Source organism: Hyla sarda, unplaced genomic scaffold (genome assembly GCF_029499605.1).
Source record: "Hyla sarda isolate aHylSar1 unplaced genomic scaffold, aHylSar1.hap1 scaffold_543, whole genome shotgun sequence".
Lineage (NCBI taxonomy): Eukaryota > Metazoa > Chordata > Amphibia > Anura > Hylidae > Hyla > Hyla sarda.
Genome location: NW_026610554.1, coordinates 75108 through 93433, shown reverse-complemented (window position 1 = coordinate 93433; position 18326 = coordinate 75108). Strand labels below are relative to the sequence as shown.

Sequence of the window (18326 nt, the reverse complement as noted above, 5' to 3'; positions counted from 1 at the left end):
GAGTGTAAACAACAACAACCCAGCTTTGTTGTGTATGTAACCATAGGGATTTGTGATGTCACCTAGAACCTTCACAGCAGCGACGGCTTTATGAGGAGCATCAGCACTGCTCTGCCTGAGCAGAACCATCACCGCCATAGGTTGTCAAATAACCCGGGTTTAACCCACACAGGTAAGTCCAATGGGGTGCAGGCATGTCCTCTATGCTTACAGCTTCCCGTGGGTGTTGGTTTGATACCGTTTGGGGACAGCCAAGGAGGCATCTGCAGGCAACAAAGGTAGGTGTGTGCTTGTGTGTGTGTTTCCTATGCAGATCCTAAGCCCAGTGTCACATGCAAGTAGGAGGAGTAAGAAGGGTTCCTGGCAAATCCGGGTTATGGATTGCATTTAAAAAGGCCCCGTGGGAGTGCAATGGGCCCCTGTCTTGCTGCTTAGCAATAATGGTATGGGTTTAGGTTCTGCTGTGTGTACTGGTGGTTGACTGCCCCCCAGCCCAGAGTGTGCATGGAAAATTGTCTGGCAGCCTCCCTGACAGCAAGCAGTGATAGTGCCCATGAAGGGGACCTTGTTGGGCCCGCCCCTTTCATGGTTATCGCTTCTCGGCCTTTTGGCTAAGATCAAGTGTAGTATCTGTTCTTATCAGTTTAATATCTGATACGTCCCCTATCTGGGGACCATATATTAAATGGATTTTTGAGAACGGGGGCCGATTTCGAAGCTTGCTTCCGTCGCCCTATGCATTGACCCGATATGGCAGTATCTTCGGGTACAGTGCACCACCCCCTTACAGGGTTAAAAAGAAAGATTCCTACTTTCATTGCTACCTGCTTGCTGGCTAGCCAGCTAGCCAGCCCTGTGGGCCTTGCTGCTGCTGCTGCTGCAGCCAAAAAACAAAAGGTGGTGCTGCTGCTGCTTCTGCTTCTGCTTGTGTCTGGCCGCTGTTGGAGCGTCCAGGCACAGGACTTCTGCTGCTGCTGACTAAATGGCCTCCTTAATTGGATCATTTGAGTAGCCAGCACACCTGTGCAGGTAGGGCATGACATGATAGGCAGCTGCCTTGATAGCGGGTGGGTGCTGAATGTTCCTAATTGACAAAATAAGATTAATGCTTATGAAGAAATATAAAATCTCATCCCTTCCCCAATATCGCGCCACACCCCTACCCCTTAATTCCCTGGTTGAACTTGATGGACATATGTCTTTTTTCGACCGTACTAACTATGTAACTATGTAACATAACATGGGGGGGGGGGGTCTCCTGGCTGTTCACACAGGTGTGTCATTGCTGTACATTGACCATGCATTGCTTCTGTGGTATTGCAAAGGCAAAGACAAATGCTTCCAGCCATCCATTGCACTAATGGATTGGTCATCAGCTGGCTGTCTATGTCCCGCATCAATATAGACCAAAGTACAGAGGGTTAGGCTATGCTATTGTGCACCTACCTGATGCATCAGAAGGTGCGAGGCCCTTGCTAAATTCTGTGCACAGACTTTGAGATCTATGCTTTAGACTGTATCTAAACCTGCTCCAACATGGACTGACATTCTGGCCTACTTTCAGCCGATGCGACTTGTCTGTCGCTGAACAGTCGCTTTTTATGTATTCAGCACCTATGTATAATGTTGTAAAAATGCTCTAGAAGCTAAAGTCGCAGAAATGTCACACATATTTGGCCTGCAACTTTCTGTGCGACAAATTCAGACAGGAAAAATCAGTATAAATCCTTAGAAAATTATCCCCCAGTGTCTCCATCTGCTGGCGGTATTGAATAAGCATTGCTGCACTGATGGGGTATGCATTAGACGAAAAAAAAGAAGAAAAAGAAGAATAATACGCCCAGAAAAGAGGCGAAAAGGAGAAAAACGTAAAAAAACGTGAAAAAAAAGTAAGAGGAAGAGAAGGGAAAAAAAGGTGGAAATGGGTTTAAAAGTGATTTCGGCGGAGAAATATATATATATATATATATATATATATATATATATATATATATACGCGCACACACACACATATATATAAACGTATTCTCCGTTGAGATATTGCAGCCGCTGCTGTGTCCAGGCCCAGGAGCCTTAGCACTGTGCTGTGATGTCACTCAATACCACTGACATCACTAGGTGTAAACAACATCTCTCCTTTGCTGTGTATGTGACTATGGAGCTGTTTGGTGATGTCGTCTATTATGGCCTTCATAGAAGCAACAGGAGATTGTTGCATCCATCTAGAACCCTCAGAACTACAGTGCTATGATGTCACTCACTTCCACAGGCCTTGCAGAGTGTAAACAACAACAACCCAGCTTTGTTGTGTATGTAACCATAGGGATTTGTGATGTCACCTAGAACCTTCACAGCAGCGACAGCTTTATGAGGAGCATCAGCACTGCTCTGCCTGAGCAGAACCATCACCGCCATAGGTTGTCAAATAACCCGGGTTTAACCCACACAGGTAAGTCCAATGGGGTGCAGGCATGTCCTCTATGCTTACAGCTTCCCGTGGGTGTTGGTTTGATACCGTTTGGGGACAGCCAAGGAGGCATCTGCAGGCAACAAAGGTAGGTGTGTGCTTGTGTGTGTGTTTCCTATGCAGATCCTAAGCCCAGTGTCACATGCAAGTAGGAGGAGTAAGAAGGGTTCCTGGCAAATCCGGGTTATGGATTGCATTTAAAAAGGCCCCGTGGGAGTGCAATGGGCCCCTGTCTTGCTGCTTAGCAATAATGGTATGGGTTTAGGTTCTGCTGTGTGTACTGGTGGTTGACTGCCCCCCAGCCCAGAGTGTGCATGGAAAATTGTCTGGCAGCCTCCCTGACAGCAAGCAGTGATAGTGCCCATGAAGGGGACCTTGTTGGGCCCGCCCCTTTCACGGTTATCGCTTCTCGGCCTTTTGGCTAAGATCAAGTGTAGTATCTGCATTTGGTCTGGTCGGAAGGTGTCTGTGGTACCCCGCTTCTCGGCCTTGGGGGATTGTCTCTCCTTACGGAGGGACTTCACCCCCTTGCTGCTATTGGGGAGCGGGCTTAGTCCACGGACAACGGGTTGCGATCCCCCTGTCTCTGGGACCTTGTGTCTCAGAAGGCATTTTCGGTACGTTGAGCGTTACCTGTAGCTTCGGAAGCACCTAGGGTACCCCCGACCTCTGCCTTGGATAAGGGTTCCGCTTTTATAGCGGGATTCCGAGCCCCTGCTGCTATTGGGGAAGGGGCTTAGTCCCTGGGTGTGGAAGATGCCGTTCTCCTGGGCTTTCCCCTCTGGGGAAATGTCGATGCGAAATACCATCCGCATAGAGGTGTCGGAGAGCCATCGTCAGTTGAAGAACCTCCGCTTCATTGCGGAGGTGATTCTTCTTGACTACTTCCGCCTCAATAGGGAGGACATCCTGTGTCTAAATGACCAGGAAAGCCGTGGCCTGTATACCGTCACCTTCACGGCCACGGCGTGTTGCGATAACATCTATGCAACCTTGTCTGGTGCGGACCAGAGGGACGATCGACTCGACGGTCTTTCGTTCCAGTTCCTCTATGGTGAGGAACATATACCGTTGGTGGTGGCTATGCACAGCCCTCATGTGACCACGGAGGATATAGCCACTTTTCTTCGGCGATACTGCGAAGAGGTGCGATTCGCAAACAAAATCTTGAACTCCGTGCGGTTCTGGAACGGCAAGAGGAAGTTCTGGGTCAAGCTCCGTAAGGATCCCGGTGGTATTGGGGGTCTTTGCCATCCGCCCCCAAATTTTGCCATCGGGAGAGTTCGGGGCTTCCTGTTCTATCCTCAAATGCCTATGTATTGCCGAAATTGCTTGAGGTTTGGCCACACCCAGGAGACCTGCGGCGCGGAGCGTGTGATTCGCTGCAATAGGTGTGGCCAAGAAGGTCACATAGCCTCAAGATGTAGCCATACGATAAGGTGCAACCTCTGCGGAGAGGAAAATCACGATTTTAATTCCTGTCCCCATAAAGCAAAAACTACGATGGGTGGGTCAAGGCTGGGCCCACCCAAAGAGGGGACAGGACAAAAGACGTCCTTTTTTAAGATGCCCAAACCCCAGATGGCAGGTACTGATGGGTCCAGGCCCAAGACCTCTGGTGGTCCATCGGGGGGCCCACCGGTGGTAGTGCTAGGGGGAGGCCATGGGGATTCCACGAAGCCCGGGCGGGTGATCGAGTTTACTGCCCGGGAAATTGAAAGACGTCGATCGACTTCCTACCTGGCTCAAGAGCCCGCCGAAACTTCTGAAGGGGGCTCACCTGTGGCGGGTGGCAGCCGACGGGCCTCGGTGGGGGCAAAAGTGGACCCAAAATTGCAGCATAAGCCAGGTACTGGCTTGGCCCAGGGTCGCCCTGCTCCGGACGAAGAGGCCCCGGTGAAAGCCCGCCGGAAGGGGAGCCAGGTGGCCAGGTCTGAGCCCGGTCCTGTTACTCCGCCTATACAGGACAGGGCCAAGAAGACAAGTGGCGCCAAACCAGGGTTTGCTGCCCCGCCAGCAGTGGACCCGGTGGGTAAAACTGGCCATCGTCGATCGATGGGGAAGTTGGAGCAACAGTCCTCAGCAACGCTTGCTGGGGAACAAGCGATGAAAACTTCCCAAGGTAGCGGCAAAGGTTCCGGAAAAGAGGCCTCACAGGCCCCTGTGCAGCAGTTCCAGTCGTCAAATGATGAAAGAAGACGCAGATCCATCAGCCGGGGGCCAGAGATTACATCGAGTGAGAGCAACACAGAGGATATGGACAGCAGTGTGACATTTAAAAGACAAAGAGAAGAAGAAGAGGAAGACATTCAAAGGAAAGCGGCGTGCCGTAGTTCGGACGAGAGCGAGCTCAGGGTCGGGGCATCATCGATCTCAAGCTCCGACCCTCAGAACATCAAGGAGCTGATGACCCCGCAGGCGGGGGATGACGGTACGCAGCTTATTATTGACTTTGATTCTCCAAGCACGGACTCTCCATAAACTATGCCTATCCCTGTAAAAATTGCCTCACTCAATGTGAGGTCCTTAAAGAGCCCTGATCGCAGGGCTGCTTTATTTTCTTATCTAGAGACATGTGACTTTGACCTTTGCCTGCTACAAGAATGTGGAATCCCTAGTAAAATGGACTATAAAGACTTAAAAGAAGACTGGAAGCTGGGCCCATCCATATGGTCCGGTGCAAATGACTGTCGTTCTGTGGGTGTTGGGCTGCTCTGCCGAGGCCAGTCCTTTTCTATTCATACAGTAACTGAGATTGTGCCTGGCAGAGCTCTTTTAATTCATCTATATTTTAATGGACTTTTAATTCGTGTTTTAAATGTGTATGCCCCTCCTGATAAACAGGAGCGGGCAGAACTATTTGAAATTTTACCACTGTTTTGTGTTGGGTCTTCCCCCCTGCTGGTGGGAGGTGATTTTAACTGCATACGTGATGGGGAACACCGGCAGGGTGGGGATATTAATCGTAAAGACCGCACTTCTTACCTGCTTAAAAATTTTATTGATGATTTTAATTTGAAAGATTGCTGGAAGGATCTCTTGCCGGAGGACCCAGGCGCCACATGGTCCAATGGAAGAGTGAGCTCCAGAATCGATTTTATTTTTTCCTCTAGAGCTTTTAAACCCCTGAAATGCACGCTCGAGCAGAATATCTTCTCTGATCATAAGCTCCTCTTGGTGGGCCTGGAGCTAGAGGGGGAGCAAAAAGCAAAAAGGGGCCTCTGGAGATTAAACACCACACTCCTAGAGGACCCTGAGATAAAAGAGGAGTTTGTGCGGACCTACCAATGCTGGCAATCACAAAGAAAACCCCACGAGCCTATGCTGCACTGGTGGGAGGGCACCAAATCTAAAATCAGATTTTTTTTTATCAAAGCAGGTAAGAAGAAGGCAAAAATGGAAAAACAGTGGTTTTATGTTCTTAACATGCGTTTAAATGTACTTTTTAAATTGAAAGAAGCTGGTATGGATGTAGAAAATGATATTTTAAACCTTAAAACTGAAATAAAACATGCCATAGAAAAGAAAGGGAAACAAATCATTTTTAACTCACATGTGCAGCACCTGGAGGAGGGCGAGAAATGTTCCCGTTTCTTTTTTAAAAAAGTGATGAATAGGAGGGATATCATCCAAAGCCTTGAGGGTGAATCCACTCCAAAAGGCATGTTAGATGCAGTTTTTAACTTCTACCAGCTTCTTTTTAATAAGAAAGATCTTAATCCATCCTTTTTAGAACATGTTCTTAATTCCCTTGATTTTAAGCTAGATGTTTTAGACCAGGAGGTTTTATCCCGTGATCTTAACTTAGATGAACTTTTATTTGTTTTTAAAAGTTTTTCTAGTGGGAAGGCCCCTGGGGAAGATGGTTTACCCATCGAATTTTATTTAGCTTTTTGGGATATTTTAAAGGATGATATGGTTTTATTGTATAAAGAAACTTTTATTGTTAATGAACTTCCCCCTTCCTGGAGGAGGGGGATTGTATCATTACTTTTTAAAAAGGGTGAAAAGGATATGCTAAAAAATTGGCGCCCCATCACACTTTTAAATGTCGATTATAAAGTTTTAGCCAAGTTATTAGCTGTCCGTTTTAAACCTTTTATTCATAAATTAATTCACCCAAATCAGGTTTGTGGGGTACCTGGAAGGTCTATAGCTGAATCCCTAAATATTTTAAGAGATGTTTTATGGTATTTTAAGGATAGAAATCAAACTGTAGCAATTTTATCCTTAGACTTTGAAAAAGCCTTTGATAGGGTCTCCCATGAATACCTGTTTTTAGTTCTTAAAAAGATGGCAGTGCCTGAAACGATTTTAAGCCGAATCATGCTTTTATACCGATCCTGTTTTAGTCAAGTCTCTGTTAATGGCTTTTTAACCAGCGGTGTTCCTCTTTTATCAGGTGTCAAACAGGGCTGCCCCCTGTCCCCACTCCTTTTTATTTGCGCAATCGAACCACTGATGGCCCTCCTCAGAAAAGACCGGGTAGTAAGAGGCGTACCGATACCTGGTGGAGGAGGGACCCATCTAAAGGTGTTGGGGTACATGGATGATGTCACCATACTGTGCCCGGACTCTCCATCCATGAGGGGGGCATTGAGGAACACCAGCTATTTCTGCGAGGTCTCTGGTTTTAAGCTAAACACAGATAAATGTGACTGTTTTTATATTGGCTCCTGGGATTCATCCATCACCCCAGGAGTCACAATGCAACAGGATCAAATTAAAGTTTTAGGTATTGTTTTTAACCAGGTCAATGATGGGAGCCCTAACTGGGATTCAGCTATAGCTAAGATGGAGAAGAAGATTTTAATGTGGAATCTTAGAAACCTTACCATGGAGGGGAAGATTTTAATAATAAAGATGGTTTTACTCCCTATTATGCTATACATTGCCATGGTATTTCCTCCATCTATTTTATACATTAAAAAAGTAACTAGAATTGTTTTTTCTTTTTTATGGGGTTCAAAAATGGAGAAATTAAAGCGTGATTTTATGTACAAAAGTAAAGATAATGGCGGGAAAGATGTTCCTAACCTTTTTACTTTCTTTTACATAAAGTATTTCTGTTTCTGTTTTAAAATTATTAAATCCGATGGCATTTTTAGCTGCTTTTTAAGGTACGCTGCGGGCATGGTTTTTAAAAGATGGTTGCGCATCCCTCTGAACGCTCCGGTGCTTCTGTGTCCCCCAAAACATTATGTGGTGTTGGAAAAGACAGTCAGGCTCCTAGGTCTCCAAGATTTGGAGCCTGACATACTGGGGGACCAGAGAAAGGTATCAAAGGTCCTCAGGCGGAGTGAGGTTACCCTGGCAGTGTCCAATTTCACACAGGCAAGATCCAAAAAGGTATGGCGGAACGTGTACGGGAAGTTTCTGGCGAATGTACACAGGGATCTTGCCTGGGCAATCGTCCACCAGTGCCTCCCTACTCGTGAGTTCCAGCACAGGCGAGGACTGGTGGCGAGAGCCAAGTGCCCGAGAGATGGCTGCGGAGTGGACGAAACGGTGCTGCACATATTTTGGAACTGCCCTTTTGCACGGGAGCTTTGGAGGAAGGTAGGCCCACTTTTGAAGTGGGCCTGCGGCCTAAAAGATTTTAATCACGAATGTGTCTTTTACGGTCTTTTTAACTGCCCCAATTTTAAACAGCAGATGATCTGCTGGATGATTATTAATTGTTTTAAAAATGCCATCTGGAAAGTTAGGAACATCTTACTTTTTAAACATGATTTTATTGATGTTAAAAACTGTATAAAGCTGGCCCTGAGTGAGATGTACATCTATTACCTAAGAGACAAGAAACAGTTGGGGGCCAGCGAGGCAGCATCCATGTGGTGTCTGCCTCTATGGAACGAAATAACAGTATAATCAGTTTTTATGACATTTGTATAATGTTTTATCCTGCCATTTTTATTTTTTCTCCTTTTATTACTGGTTTTATTATTTGTATTTTAAAACTTTTGTGAACCTTTTATTATTTTGCATTTTAAATTTTGTATGGTTTCTTATTTATTCAATAAAATTTTGTTGAAACCTTATCTGTTCTTATCAGTTTAATATCTGATACGTCCCCTATCTGGGGACCATATATTAAATGGATTTTTGAGAACGGGGGCCGATTTCGAAGCTTGCTTCCGTCGCCCTATGCATTGACCCGATATGGCAGTATCTTCGGGTACAGTGCACCACCCCCTTACAGGGTTAAAAAGAAAGATTCCTACTTTCATTGCTACCTGCTTGCTGGCTAGCCAGCTAGCCAGCCCTGTGGGCCTTGCTGCTGCTGCTGCTGCAGCCAAAAAACAAAAGGTGGTGCTGCTGCTGCTTCTGCTTCTGCTTGTGTCTGGCCGCTGTTGGAGCGTCCAGGCACAGGACTTCTGCTGCTGCTGACTAAATGGCCTCCTTAATTGGATCATTTGAGTAGCCAGCACACCTGTGCAGGTAGGGCATGACATGATAGGCAGCTGCCTTGATAGCGGGTGGGTGCTGAATGTTCCTAATTGACAAAATAAGATTAATGCTTATGAAGAAATATAAAATCTCATCCCTTCCCCAATATCGCGCCACACCCCTACCCCTTAATTCCCTGGTTGAACTTGATGGACATATGTCTTTTTTCGACCGTACTAACTATGTAACTATGTAACATAACATGGGGGGGGGGGTCTCCTGGCTGTTCACACAGGTGTGTCATTGCTGTACATTGACCATGCATTGCTTCTGTGGTATTGCAAAGGCAAAGACAAATGCTTCCAGCCATCCATTGCACTAATGGATTGGTCATCAGCTGGCTGTCTATGTCCCGCATCAATATAGACCAAAGTACAGAGGGTTAGGCTATGCTATTGTGCACCTACCTGATGCATCAGAAGGTGCGAGGCCCTTGCTAAATTCTGTGCACAGACTTTGAGATCTATGCTTTAGACTGTATCTAAACCTGCTCCAACATGGACTGACATTCTGGCCTACTTTCAGCCGATGCGACTTGTCTGTCGCTGAACAGTCGCTTTTTATGTATTCAGCACCTATGTATAATGTTGTAAAAATGCTCTAGAAGCTAAAGTCGCAGAAATGTCACACATATTTGGCCTGCAACTTTCTGTGCGACAAATTCAGACAGGAAAAATCAGTATAAATCCTTAGAAAATTATCCCCCAGTGTCTCCATCTGCTGGCGGTATTGAATAAGCATTGCTGCACTGATGGGGTATGCATTAGACGAAAAAAAAGAAGAAAAAGAAGAATAATACGCCCAGAAAAGAGGCGAAAAGGAGAAAAACGTAAAAAAACGTGAAAAAAAAGTAAGAGGAAGAGAAGGGAAAAAAAGGTGGAAATGGGTTTAAAAGTGATTTCGGCGGAGAAATATATATATATATATATATATATATATATATATATATATATACGCGCACACACACACATATATATAAACGTATTCTCCGTTGAGATATTGCAGCCGCTGCTGTGTCCAGGCCCAGGAGCCTTAGCACTGTGCTGTGATGTCACTCAATACCACTGACATCACTAGGTGTAAACAACATCTCTCCTTTGCTGTGTATGTGACTATGGAGCTGTTTGGTGATGTCGTCTATTATGGCCTTCATAGAAGCAACAGGAGATTGTTGCATCCATCTAGAACCCTCAGAACTACAGTGCTATGATGTCACTCACTTCCACAGGCCTTGCAGAGTGTAAACAACAACAACCCAGCTTTGTTGTGTATGTAACCATAGGGATTTGTGATGTCACCTAGAACCTTCACAGCAGCGACAGCTTTATGAGGAGCATCAGCACTGCTCTGCCTGAGCAGAACCATCACCGCCATAGGTTGTCAAATAACCCGGGTTTAACCCACACAGGTAAGTCCAATGGGGTGCAGGCATGTCCTCTATGCTTACAGCTTCCCGTGGGTGTTGGTTTGATACCGTTTGGGGACAGCCAAGGAGGCATCTGCAGGCAACAAAGGTAGGTGTGTGCTTGTGTGTGTGTTTCCTATGCAGATCCTAAGCCCAGTGTCACATGCAAGTAGGAGGAGTAAGAAGGGTTCCTGGCAAATCCGGGTTATGGATTGCATTTAAAAAGGCCCCGTGGGAGTGCAATGGGCCCCTGTCTTGCTGCTTAGCAATAATGGTATGGGTTTAGGTTCTGCTGTGTGTACTGGTGGTTGACTGCCCCCCAGCCCAGAGTGTGCATGGAAAATTGTCTGGCAGCCTCCCTGACAGCAAGCAGTGATAGTGCCCATGAAGGGGACCTTGTTGGGCCCGCCCCTTTCACGGTTATCGCTTCTCGGCCTTTTGGCTAAGATCAAGTGTAGTATCTGTTCTTATCAGTTTAATATCTGATACGTCCCCTATCTGGGGACCATATATTAAATGGATTTTTGAGAACGGGGGCCGATTTCGAAGCTTGCTTCCGTCGCCCTATGCATTGACCCGATATGGCAGTATCTTCGGGTACAGTGCACCACCCCCTTACAGGGTTAAAAAGAAAGATTCCTACTTTCATTGCTACCTGCTTGCTGGCTAGCCAGCTAGCCAGCCCTGTGGGCCTTGCTGCTGCTGCTGCTGCAGCCAAAAAACAAAAGGTGGTGCTGCTGCTGCTTCTGCTTCTGCTTGTGTCTGGCCGCTGTTGGAGCGTCCAGGCACAGGACTTCTGCTGCTGCTGACTAAATGGCCTCCTTAATTGGATCATTTGAGTAGCCAGCACACCTGTGCAGGTAGGGCATGACATGATAGGCAGCTGCCTTGATAGCGGGTGGGTGCTGAATGTTCCTAATTGACAAAATAAGATGAATGCTTATGAAGAAATATAAAATCTCATCCCTTCCCCAATATCGCGCCACACCCCTACCCCTTAATTCCCTGGTTGAACTTGATGGACATATGTCTTTTTTCGACCGTACTAACTATGTAACTATGTAACATAACATGGGGGGGGGGGGGTCTCCTGGCTGTTCACACAGGTGTGTCATTGCTGTACATTGACCATGCATTGCTTCTGTGGTATTGCAAAGGCAAAGACAAATGCTTCCAGCCATCCATTGCACTAATGGATTGGTCATCAGCTGGCTGTCTATGTCCCGCATCAATATAGACCAAAGTACAGAGGGTTAGGCTATGCTATTGTGCACCTACCTGATGCATCAGAAGGTGCGAGGCCCTTGCTAAATTCTGTGCACAGACTTTGAGATCTATGCTTTAGACTGTATCTAAACCTGCTCCAACATGGACTGACATTCTGGCCTACTTTCAGCCGATGCGACTTGTCTGTCGCTGAACAGTCGCTTTTTATGTATTCAGCACCTATGTATAATGTTGTAAAAATGCTCTAGAAGCTAAAGTCGCAGAAATGTCACACATATTTGGCCTGCAACTTTCTGTGCGACAAATTCAGACAGGAAAAATCAGTATAAATCCTTAGAAAATTATCCCCCAGTGTCTCCATCTGCTGGCGGTATTGAATAAGCATTGCTGCACTGATGGGGTATGCATTAGACGAAAAAAAAGAAGAAAAAGAAGAATAATACGCCCAGAAAAGAGGCGAAAAGGAGAAAAACGTAAAAAAACGTGAAAAAAAAGTAAGAGGAAGAGAAGGGAAAAAAAGGTGGAAATGGGTTTAAAAGTGATTTCGGCGGAGAAATATATATATATATATATATATATATATATATATATATATATATATACGCGCACACACACACATATATATAAACGTATTCTCCGTTGAGATATTGCAGCCGCTGCTGTGTCCAGGCCCAGGAGCCTTAGCACTGTGCTGTGATGTCACTCAATACCACTGACATCACTAGGTGTAAACAACATCTCTCCTTTGCTGTGTATGTGACTATGGAGCTGTTTGGTGATGTCATCTATTATGGCCTTCATAGAAGCAACAGGAGATTGTTGCATCCATCTAGAACCCTCAGAACTACAGTGCTATGATGTCACTCACTTCCACAGGCCTTGCAGAGTGTAAACAACAACAACCCAGCTTTGTTGTGTATGTAACCATAGGGATTTGTGATGTCACCTAGAACCTTCACAGCAGCGACAGCTTTATGAGGAGCATCAGCACTGCTCTGCCTGAGCAGAACCATCACCGCCATAGGTTGTCAAATAACCCGGGTTTAACCCACACAGGTAAGTCCAATGGGGTGCAGGCATGTCCTCTATGCTTACAGCTTCCCGTGGGTGTTGGTTTGATACCGTTTGGGGACAGCCAAGGAGGCATCTGCAGGCAACAAAGGTAGGTGTGTGCTTGTGTGTGTGTTTCCTATGCAGATCCTAAGCCCAGTGTCACATGCAAGTAGGAGGAGTAAGAAGGGTTCCTGGCAAATCCGGGTTATGGATTGCATTTAAAAAGGCCCCGTGGGAGTGCAATGGGCCCCTGTCTTGCTGCTTAGCAATAATGGTATGGGTTTAGGTTCTGCTGTGTGTACTGGTGGTTGACTGCCCCCCAGCCCAGAGTGTGCATGGAAAATTGTCTGGCAGCCTCCCTGACAGCAAGCAGTGATAGTGCCCATGAAGGGGACCTTGTTGGGCCCGCCCCTTTCACGGTTATCGCTTCTCGGCCTTTTGGCTAAGATCAAGTGTAGTAATACAGGAGATCTGGTCAGAAGGTACTCGGGTACCCCTCTCCTCGGCCTTGTGGGATCGCCCAGGTTTATTGCCTGGGCTTCACCCACTTGTTGCTATTGGGGAGAGGGCTTAGTCCCAGGGTAACGGGTTGCGATCGCCTCTCAAAGCCTTCGGGTGGAGAGAGGTTTGAGCGAATTGGCTGGTTGGTTGGAGCGGAGAGAACCAGACCAAAACACGAATGAACCATGGATGAAGATCTAGATCCTGGTTCGGTACCGGCTTATGCCCGGATTAAACACACTGTGCGGGTCATTCTCACAGGTGATGCGGCGGATGCACGTGGCATGAGGTTCGTGATAGAGGACGTGCTCGACAAGATTCTTAATGTTCGTAAGCGAGAGATTTTGGCCATCCAGGATTACCCTAAGCGGAGGATCTACGACTGCACTTTCATAGGGGAAGGCGTATTCTTAGATGCAGTAATGAAAATTCCAAAGCAAGATGATCCGAGGCTTAAGGGTATCCAAATTGTCGAGCACGTCCTAGATGAAACCAAGTTGATTGTCGTGAAGATGTACTCCCCTTTTGTAAATCAGAGAGAGATCGATGGGTTCCTGGCAGCCTACTTTAAAAAGGTGGAGTTCAGAGGAAAAATCATGAACGACTGTGGTGTCTGGACCTCAAAATGGCGATATCAAGTCACGTGCAACAAAGACCCCACCCTCCCAGGGGGGATACTATTACCGCCTGCTCGTTTTAAATTAAACAATGTGTGTGGCGACCTCTTTTTTGCGGGAATGCCAAACTTCTGCAGAAGGTGCCAACGTTATGGGCACATAAAGGAAAATTGTGAAAGTTCCTGTAAGAAATGTGGAAGCATGCAACATGAAACAGAAAAATGTGATAAGGGTTTGAGATGTAATTTTTGCCGTCACTTTGGTCACGTGTATGCTTTCTGTCCCCACAGACCAAAAAAACCACAGAACAGCAAGGGCAACCCAAGAGAGACGTCCGGAGACCAGCCTGGGGAAAAGCCAGAGAGGAGGAGCACCCCCCACAAGAAGAGGTAAGCTGTGAGATGGAGACCACGGCCCCCCCAAAAGAACCCCAGGAGAAAGAGGCACAGGTGGAAAGGGGGACCCCAAATGAGAGGAGGCCGGGGAAGAGAAATGCGAGAGGGGATCGGGCAGATACCTCAGAGAAGGTGGAAGAGCGAGAGGTGCCCGATTCCACCCCGGAAGGTCCTCCTGCTCGGGGTCCCCCTGAGTGTGAAAACCCGGACGGAGTAGCAAAGGTGAAAAGACGAAGGGGCTCCAAAGGGCGTCCGGACTCGGAGGTGGTCCAGGAGGAGCAGATGGAAGTTCCTGTCGTGACGGGGGCTCCAAGTGAAGCTCCTCCACAGGTCCCAGCGGTGGATACCCCTCCTCCTCCCAGCCAGGAGGAGGTTTCAGGGGTGACCATCTCCGAGGTCCCGGAAACGGACCTAAGTACGCACCCGACCCCTATGGAGGGGCAAGAGGTGGACGCCGAAAAAGAGAATGGAGCCCAGAAGCTGTTCTTACCAATGTACTCCGTCTATACACCTGTGGTCTTGGAAGAGGGGGGCTGCTCGAGCGATGGTGGTTCCTCTCCGGCTTCCTCTATGTGTACGGTAAAGTCAGAGGTGGGGGGTAACGAGAGCTCCAGTGCGCAATCTGGTTTTTAGTTTGTTATCTGAGCCTCCCTTTTTTTTACATCTCCAATGGCTGAGTTGTCCGGATTGTCTATGAATGTAAGAAGTATAAGTTCACGAGCGAAACGGGTTGCCCTTTTTAACTACTTGTCTATTTTTGCTGCTTCTGTGGTTTTCCTGCAGGAGTGCGGCATCCCGCATAGTTTAAATTATGAAAAGTATAAAAAAGATTGGGTACACGGTCCATCAGTCTGGTCTGGATCTAACGAATCCAGATCAGCAGGGGTCGCCATACTTTTTAAAGGAAATGCTTTTATTGATTTTATTCATGAGATTTTACCAGGCAGAATTTTATTGGTTAAAGCTTTTATTGATGGTATTAAATGGCAGTTTTTAAATTTTTATGGTTCACCCAATAAAAATGATAGAGCACGGATGTTAGAGATTTTACCCCTTTTTATCAATGATTCTGAACCTCTTATTTTAGCAGGTGATTTTAATTGTATTTTAAGGGGGGAGCACCGTTTTACCAATTCAGTAAGTAGAAACTATGATAAAACATCTTCTATGTTAAAAAATATGATTATTGATTTTAGACTTACTGATGTTTTTAAGAAATGCAATAGTATTTTACCAGAAAGAGACGGTGTGACCTGGAGCAACGCAAACTGCAGCTCCAGGATCGATTTTATCTTCTGTTCTTATCAAGTACTGCCTTTTAAGTGTGATGTTTTAACCAATGTTTTTTCTGATCACAAACTTTTATCTTTTAAGGTGAAGAGTGATTTTAGAAAAAAGACTGGGAGGAATGCCTGGAAGATGAATGTATCCCTTTTAGAAGATCCGCAGGTTTTATCCGATTTTATCAACTTCTACAAGGACTGCAGACGGGTAAGAGATCCTAACACTCCCATCAGTATATGGTGGGAGAAAATGAAAATAAAAATAAAAGAGTTTTTTATTAGAGTAGGGATCTCTAGAGCTAAAGAGAAGCGTGAGTTTTACTCCCTTCTAAATACCCGTCTGCAAACCCTGTACAAATTCAGAGACAATGGTATAGAGGTTTATAGAGAAATTACTGACTTAAAAAAAGAAATAAAACAGTGCCTGGAGCAGAAGGGAAAAGAGATAATTTTCAGATCCAAAATAAAGCACCTTGAAGAGAACGAGACCTGCTCCAGGTACTTTTTTAAGAAAGTAACGGATAAAAAGGTTTTAATTGATAATATACAAGGAGAAAAAGATGTACAGGGTATTTTAAAAAGGGTACATTCATTTTATGCGGATCTTTTTAATACAAAAAATATTGATATTGATTTTATGAATGACTCATTGAAGGAGATTACCAATGTTTTAGACCCTGTGTCCCAGTTTCTTTTACAGAGGGAGATCTCGGAACAGGAGGTTTTAGAGACGATCAGGAGTTTTAAATCCGGTAAGGTGCCTGGTCCTGACGGTATACCCATTGAGTTTTATGTCATTTTTTATGGTGTTTTAAAAGATGACCTTTTTTCCCTTTTTACAGAAGTATTTAAAACAAAAGCCCTCCCAGGTTCATGGAGGAAGGGTGATGTCTCCCTGCTGTTCAAAAAGGGAGACCGGTCAGATCTAAAGAACTGGAGACCAATCACCCTCCTCAACTGTGACTACAAAGTGATGGCAAAACTGTGCGCAAATAGATTAAAAAGTGTAATAGAGAAAATAATCCATTCAAATCAGGTCTGTGGGGTGCCTGGGAGGAGCATATGGGAAAATCTTAACCTTTTAAAAGATGTGATTAGTGACACAAAGTCTAGAAACGGAAAACTAGCCATTTTATCCTTAGACTTCGAGAAGGCTTTTGACAGAGTGTCACATTTTTATCTTTTTAAGGTTTTAGAGAAAATGGGTATACCTGAAGGCTTTTTATTGTCTCTTAAGGCCTTTTATAAAAACTGCACAAGCAAGATTTTAGTTAACGGTTTTAAGACACAGGATGTGATTTTAAATTCCGGAGTGAAGCAGGGGTGTCCTTTGTCCCCACTACTTTTCATATGTGCGCTTGAGCCTCTACTATGCACCTTGAGGAGAGATAAGCAAATAAGAGGGGTCCCCCTGCCGGGAGGAGGGGGACTAGAGGCTAAAGTAGTGGGGTACATGGACGATGTGGCAGTGCTTGGAAGGGACACCCCATCGCTTCAAAAAGCCCTAAAGCAAGTTGAATTTTTTTGTTGTGCCTCCGGTTTTAAGGTAAATTTTAATAAAAGCAGTGTTTTAAATATAGGAGGACTGTTTTTAAGGGATTTACCCATTCCTGTGTCTGAGTCTGTGCAGATTTTAGGGGTCTCCTTCAGTGAGTCAAACAATGGTTTTAATAGCTGGGACTTGGTGGCTCAAAAAATAAACACAAAAATTTGTATGTGGAACATGAGAAAGCTAACGATGGAGGGGAAGGTTTTAGTTACAAAGATGGTGATTTTACCCATTTTATTGTATCTTGGCATGGTCTTTCCACCCCCCGAAATGATTTTAAATAAAATTATTAAAGCATGTTTTACCTTTTTATGGAGCTCCAAGAGTGAAAAATTGAGAAGAGAGATCGTCATGATGCCAAAGGGTATGGGTGGAAAGGACTTCCCCGACATCAGGGCGTTCCTTTTTACCAAGTTTTTTAGCATGTGTGTTAGCACACTTTTTAAGGATAGTTACTGGTCATATTTTATCCGTTTTAATACAGGTTTTTTTATGAGGAGGAATGGGTGGTTTAAAACTGTTTTAAGCTGTCCTTATGCTTTTAATCTTCCCCAACAATACAAGATTTTAGAGAAAATTTTCAACTTGTACAACTTTAACGGAAAAAGTATTAATGAAGTAACTAATAGCAAAAAAATGTTAAAATATATTAAAGAAAGTGGTTTTATTGCCCCTGTGAATAATTTTAATGAAGAGAAATGCAGGAAAATATGGAAGATGGCAAATATGATTTATCTTTTTAATTCACAGAAAGATCTGGCCTGGAGCTGCATACACGAGTGTCTTCCATGCCGGGCATTCCAGCACCGAAGAAGGATGGCCAACACTGCAGTATGCCCGAGGGAGGGCTGCCAGGAACCCGAGACCGTGTACCACCTTTTCTGGACTTGTTTTTATGCAAAAAGGATATGGACTAAAATACTCCCTCTGGTGAAGAAGATAACAGAAATAAAGGACTTAAACTCTGCAGCTGTTTTTTATGGATGTCTGGAATGCCCAATACGGACTCAAGAGACAATGGCATGGAAGATCATAAACTGTGTTAAAGCAGCTCTATGGAATGCCAGAAACATTTTACTTTTTAAACATGAGATTTTATCTGTGAATGATGTTTTAGCTCTTTGTTTTAGTGATATGTACCAGTACTTTTTATTAGACAAGAAATATTATCCTTTATTAGCTAGAAAATGGTATTTTAATGAATGGAACGCCCTTTTGTAAAGCCACCAAGTGCCCATTTTAAGTGTATTATGATTGTATTTATGTGAACTTTTATTGTTATATGTGATTTTATTATCAAAATTTGTTTTTATTGAAAAAAAATTATATTTATAAATCGTAATGCACTTTGTAAAATGTTATGAATTCTAAATAAAAAG

The 18326-nt window shown here is 44.9% G+C and overlaps 3 non-coding genes and 2 pseudogenes across 3 annotated transcripts; all 5 read left to right on the top strand.

Moving 5' to 3' along the window:
- Positions 1 to 591: 591 nt before the first annotated feature.
- Positions 592 to 782, top strand: LOC130339427 (U2 spliceosomal RNA). The gene has a single exon (XR_008879801.1). It is a non-coding gene; the product is annotated as a U2 spliceosomal RNA (small nuclear RNA).
- A 2086-nt stretch (positions 783 to 2868) lies between these two features.
- LOC130339399 (U2 spliceosomal RNA) lies at positions 2869 to 3086 on the top strand (annotated as a pseudogene).
- A 5389-nt stretch (positions 3087 to 8475) lies between these two features.
- Positions 8476 to 8661, top strand: LOC130339389 (U2 spliceosomal RNA). The gene has a single exon (XR_008879771.1). It is a non-coding gene; the product is annotated as a U2 spliceosomal RNA (small nuclear RNA).
- Positions 8662 to 10744: 2083 nt separating this feature from the next.
- LOC130339426 (U2 spliceosomal RNA) lies at positions 10745 to 10935 on the top strand. The gene has a single exon (XR_008879800.1). It is a non-coding gene; the product is annotated as a U2 spliceosomal RNA (small nuclear RNA).
- A 2089-nt stretch (positions 10936 to 13024) lies between these two features.
- Positions 13025 to 13157, top strand: LOC130339401 (U2 spliceosomal RNA; annotated as a pseudogene).
- The last annotated feature ends 5169 nt before the right edge of the window (positions 13158 to 18326 follow it).